Raw genomic sequence first — 6,275 nt, 5'->3', positions numbered from 1 at the left:
GATGCTAGGACGTTTTGAAAGTTATTTGCGTTTGATTTGCTAACGAGTTGGATTTGGGGAGGTAAGAAAAAGAACAGAGTTGGGGATAACTTCAAGGTTTAGGGGCCTGGACAACCAGAAAGATTAATTATGCTATTTGGGGAAAAAAAGATTTCAAAGCAAAAATGATCCAGTGTTAATCTGTTACATCTGAGTGATAGCTGCATAGGTGTTTTTAGTTCTTGTCCTTACCTGGGGCTCTCTGGCCCTCCTTGATTCCCTTGGGGCTGCTCACTTCTCCCCACTTTCTAGGGGAACCATCCATGAGGGGACTGTCGTTCTGTCTACTTCACAGGCAAATAAAATGAGGTTTCCCTGGTTAATGAGTCCCCTGGGAAAAGGCAGGTTTTTAACAACTGAGACCCTAACCCTGTTTAGTAAATCATAGAAGTAGGTATCACCAACACTTCCGATGAAAAGCGCCATAAAACCGATGAGAATGTTACTGCAAATGGAAAACCAAAATTGATGAAATGCAAAATAAATGTTTAACTTCCGAGACTGCAGCTATCTTTGCGATACTAAGTAATTTAGAGGCTAATGTTCTTAATAAAATCGCATTTTCCCTGAGAATATTTACTATTTCCATTTTACTGCCTTCGTTACCATTAGCAAGCGTTGGTTTAGTTTATGAGTATGTGTGAATTCCACTAGAGGGTAACAATTTTCACCAAAAACTCCTGACGGTGACGTTTCTAAGTTTTTAATGGAAACCTTCTTAAGCAGGCAGATGGACTTGAGAAAGAAGCCCTGATGGCACAGTGGTTAAAGCTCTCAGCTGCTGCTAACAGAAGGTTAGTGGTTCAAACCCACTAGCCACTCTATGGGAGAAAGATGTGGCAGTCTGCTTCCTTAAAGATAGAAACCAAACCAGGTGCCATCGATCCGATTCCGACTTATAGCGACCCTATAGGACAGGGTAGAACTGCCCCATAGGGTTTGCAAGGAGGAGCTGGTGGATTCAAACTGTCAACCTTTTGGTTAGCAGCCAAGCTCTTAACCACTGCACCACTAGGTCTCCAGCCTTGGAAACCCTATGGGGCAGCTCTATTCTGTCCTATAGGGTTGCTATGAATTGGGATAGACTTGACGGCTGCGGATTTGGTTTTGGTTTGGTTTGGACTTGAGAACGAACTCGTGGGGAGGGCCAGCCAACACCCACGAATATTTCCCTGTAAAACATGGGAGTATTGGGGAAGGTGATAAAGTAGAATATAGACTGACATTTAAAGGGAAAGGCTGAAGTATCATATGCCAATATGATACTTCAATCAAGTGGCTCCCCCTAAAGATGCCAATAGGGGGAGCCACTTGATCTACTAGACACTATAAACCCAAGGCCTATGAAAATGGTCAAAATCTGAATACAAACATACATACATATATATACATAAATATATATGTATGTATGTACGTATATACATATGTATATAATGACTTCAAAATACACCAAGAAAACAGCAAAATCAAAATTAGTAAATGACTAATTAAATATCTATAAAATGTAACATTTTGTTCTCATTAACTGTTAAATTTGGCATTCTTAAGTATTTCATGAATATTTTATTACTTTTGAAAACAGTTTGTGGGAGCCTCATAATGCAGGAATTCACAAATATGCACAATGACTGCCAAGACTTCATGCCCAGTAGCAAATTAAATGACTTATCCATAGCCAAATCGTTTCAAAAGCAAACTTACTTAAAACCTTTCAAAATTTGTATGTCAGTGTGTTTGTTTTTAATACAGGCTGGATACATCTTAACGTGTGTGATATGATCTGAAGTTTCCAAAAATACAAGTATCTTAGAGGTGTGGTTGGCACACTTTTTCTGTAAAAGACCACAAAGTATGTTCAACTTTGTGGGCCATATGGTCCCTGTCACAATTATTCAACTATGCCGTCGTAGCTAAAAGCAGCCCGAGACAATACATAAACAAATGAGCATGGCTGTGTTCCAATAAAACTTTATTTATAAAACAGGTGGCAGGCCAGATTTACCCCATGGTCATAGTTTTCTGACTCCTTCCTTAGAGCCAGGAACAGGTAATAACCACCCTATTGGCTCCTCCCAACAATTCGGACTCAAAAATTATATTTTCTAAGAAAAATACTTTTATCCTAATTACCCAGAACATTTCCTGGAGTTTCCTCTGAGTCATTTCAGCGTGTGTACATCTGTTCTACACATTTGTATGTCAGAGGCAGTCATTGAAAGCTTTGGAAATGAGATTTCTCTTTCAATTACCCAGCACAGCAAGGGACGAGTGAAGTAACCAGGTACAAACACTGGAGACCATGTCAAAGTAAATATTCCCATAGCTTCTTCCAAAAGAGGGGGAAGTTTTAACTGAGTCGGCTAAGACTTACCGTTGAACATGATACTGCGCTAATTCAACAGCAAACAAATGTGTTTCTCCTGCTTTATCCTAGAACCCGACAAGACACTCACAAAAAAACTGTGCTTCTAACTATGTCATTTCTTTTAAGAATTTGATCTTTGACTTTTAAATATCCAATATATACATTAAAGTGTTCTATTAGCCTTTTAAAATTAGCTTAACCAATATTTTACCTATTACCCAGAAGAGAAAACTGATTACTTATATTGCACCTGTCCTGGTATTTAAATATTTTAAAGGTTTGTGAAAGAAACTGTTTTCCCCCATAACTTGCACTATGAGGAAATGGACAAGTAAAAACCAGATAAGGTTTGCAGCTTTCTTTAAAGATAAAATCTAATTAGAATTTATTCATTCAAAGGCTCCTAGATTATTTTTCTTACATAATACATGCAAGTTAAATTATGTGAGTTCTTCATCTCTTAAAAGCATGTACTGTATTTTTACACAAATAACGCATGCTTTCTACATGTTTGCCACCCTCGCCCTCCCCCTCAGGGTATTTTCATAAGCACTGCTATGCCAATTGTATCGGCAAACAAATGTAGAAGGCACATGTTATTTGCATAAAAATATGGTACTGCTTGTAAATTCTTAAGCATAATCGTTTTCCTCAAGATGACATATTTTATCTATTCATCTACTCAAGAAGTGAGAAAATTCGAAAAGCCAAACCCATTGCCGTTGAGTGGAATCCGACTCATAGCCACCCTATAGGATAGAGTAGAACTGCCCCACAGGGTTTCCAAGCAGTGCCTGGTGGATTCGAACTGCCGACATTTTGGTTAGCAGCTGTAGCTCTTAACCACTGAGCGACTAGGGTTTCCAAGAAGTGAGAAGGGACCAATACTTATCTTCTTTTTTAATCACTGAAAGTATTGGTCACAAATATTCTAAAAAACATTTCCCAACTTACATATTGGTTCACTTATAACAAACCTGAAGCAGAATCGTAATTACAGAAATGTAAGTAATAACTTAAAAAAAGAAATGTCTTCATTTTTTTCTCAGCCTTACCTGTCATTGCCAAATAGCTGGGTTACCTCTGAATTCTATGTTCATCTACTTTCTGAGCTAGGCTGCTAATGGGAGCAAGAAATTACACAATTAAATTCAAGTTTCTCTAGGAAATCTATCTGAGAACATCAAAGTATTTAACCCAGAATAATATCTATTCTCATCCTAGGAGTGGGAGGTAAAGAAAAACGAAAAAGAATTCCTAGAAACAGCAATTGTCCTCCATGCATTGTTCTAATTCTCCAAAATAAGCTTTTTCTTAGAAAGGAAGACCTGACTCAGAATACATTTCTTCAAGTGGAGTCGCTTTTGGACCTAGTCTAGAAAGTCAGAGGGGAGTTCGTGTTCAGTGAAGGTGAGACACCTGAAGGTCTCGGCTCTCTCACATTCTCCCTCCTCTATGTGAATGTGAGGCAGGTACCTGGGGTCGTCCTCTGGTGCATTGACACCATGGAGCTTCTGGAGAAAAGCCAGGCAGAAGAGAGAAGGTAAACACCACGCGCTTCCACAGACGGTTGGTGCTCTGTAGGTCCCGTTTTAGAAACACCTTGATGCAGTATTAAGGCAGGCAGGTCCCATGTCCCTAAGTGCCACAGAAGCTTCTACAGACTCAGAACTGGCTGCAGAGCTGAGGGAAAAGATGGCATCCCCTGATTCTGGAAGGGAGCTATAACAATTGTGGTGACAAACATCCTGTGTAGTATGATCGTTCCCCTCCAGAGGACTTCCCACCACCTCTTGTCCTCTTGTGGGTGCATTCATTGGGGTGTTACCTTCACCAATGTGCCCTAGATCCCTCCTCGTCCACGACACCACTGGATCCTCATTTGGACAAGTGTTCCCTCTTTTCTGCAGCTATGCTCTCTCGCCCCAGGCTCATCCTCCTGACCCACAGGCCTACCTGAGTACAACCCTTGACTCTGCTTACACGGTACTGCTTTCCCCACAAGAGGGTGGTCTCCCCACACCACCGCTATTCCTCAGGGTAAGCTCTTGGTCTCCCAAGGGGATTGAATGCTCAAGATTGAATCCATCTTGGTCTCCTGGGGGACTGAATCCATCAAGCCATGGATTCTACCATCCCCTGACCAATGGTGAAGTCATCTCCGTCAGGGGTACCCCTCTTCTGTCACATTCAGAGCCAGACTTCCAGCCAACCACTGGATACCCTACAAACACCTGAGGCTCAACATTCCTGTAACAGTTCTCATCACCCCCCAAAACCTACTTCCCTTCCTTTCATACACCCCCTCCTCAATGCTTTCCCAAATGTATGGTGCAAACCCCACTACAAGGGTCAGCAAACTATGGCCTGTGGGATAAATCCAGCCACCGCCTATTATAAATAAAGCTTTATTGGAACACAGCCATGCTCATTTGTTTACATATAGTCTATGGCTGCTTTGGAGCCCTGGGGTGCAGTGGTTAAGAGCTATGGCTGTTAACTCAAAGGCAGGCAGTTCGAATCCACCAGCTGCTCTTTGGAAACCTTATGGGGCAGTTCCACTCTGTGCTATGAGGTCGCTATGAGTCAAAATCAACTCAATAACAACAGGGTTATGGCTGCTTTTGTGCTACAAGGGCAGAGCTGAGTACTCATGACACAGACTGTTTGACCTACAAAGCCTAAAATATTTACTATCTGATCCCTCAAGAAAAAGTTTGCAGACCTCTGGTCTATTAGATGACTTCAGAATCAGTATCAAAATGAAAAAAAAAAAATCATTGCCATCAAGTCGATTCCGACTCATAGCGACACTATAGGACAGAGCAGAACTGCCCCCATACGGTTTCCAAGGAGCACCTGGTGGATTCAAACTGCCGACCTTTTGGTTAGCAGCCAAACTCAACCACTATGCCACCAGGGTTTCCAGATGGTATCAGGACACACATTTACCTGGCCTGTGCAAACCTCCCCAGGGTCCCCAGGTGGTACAAACAGTTAATGGACTCACTCAGCTGTTAACCAAAAGGTTGGAAGTTCAAGTACACCCAGGCGTGCCTCAGAAGAAAGGCCTGGCAATCTGCTTCTGTAAAGATTACAGTCAAGAAAACCCTATGGGGCAGTTCTACTCCATAGGCCCCATGTGTTAATATGTGGGGTGCCACAAGTTGGAATCGACTCCACGGCAACTGGTTTATGCAAACCTGCCATGTGATCCTCCGCTCTCTCTCTGTCTGCCACCTAGTGTCCACATTCCTGATGGACCAAAGAACCACACGGCAGAAGGAGCCTGGGTCCCTAAGTCCCACTACGAAGGCTATCTGCTAAAGACCCACACTGAGCCGTTACGTGGGCTGCTCTGGCTGGGGGTCATTAGTGCAGTTCCTCTCCCTCACTGCTCCACTTCTTACCATCTCCCAGCCTCCAGCTGCTCCCACTGCGGTCCACCCTCCACACAGCCATCAGAGTCATTTCCTAGAGCTCAGATCTGCTCATACCCCTCCCTAGCCTGAGACCCTCAGTAGTGGTTCATGGTCTCCTAAACCCAATAGACATTCAAACTTAAAAATACAACAGCCATCTCTTCTGACCCAGGCCAGCCCGATGTTCCTGCGTGGGGCCCCTTCCCTCCTCTGAGCCTTCGCACCTACTGTTTCCTTCCCCTGGAATGAACATCCACACCTGCCATCCAACTCCAGGCCATCTTGTAGGGCCCAGGTCACCTGCAGGGAGCTCTTTTTGATTTTTTCTAGTCTGAGCAACTCAATAAATGCTTGTTGCCTGAATGGATGAATGAGACTAAAGGGCTTCAGCCTACTGTTTACCTTCAAATACCTCTGGGTAGGGTGTCGTCTGGAATCAATCTAGGTGG

Source organism: Loxodonta africana, chromosome 24 (assembly GCF_030014295.1).
Source record: "Loxodonta africana isolate mLoxAfr1 chromosome 24, mLoxAfr1.hap2, whole genome shotgun sequence".
NCBI lineage: Eukaryota > Metazoa > Chordata > Mammalia > Proboscidea > Elephantidae > Loxodonta > Loxodonta africana.
This window is presented reverse-complemented; position numbering follows the sequence as displayed.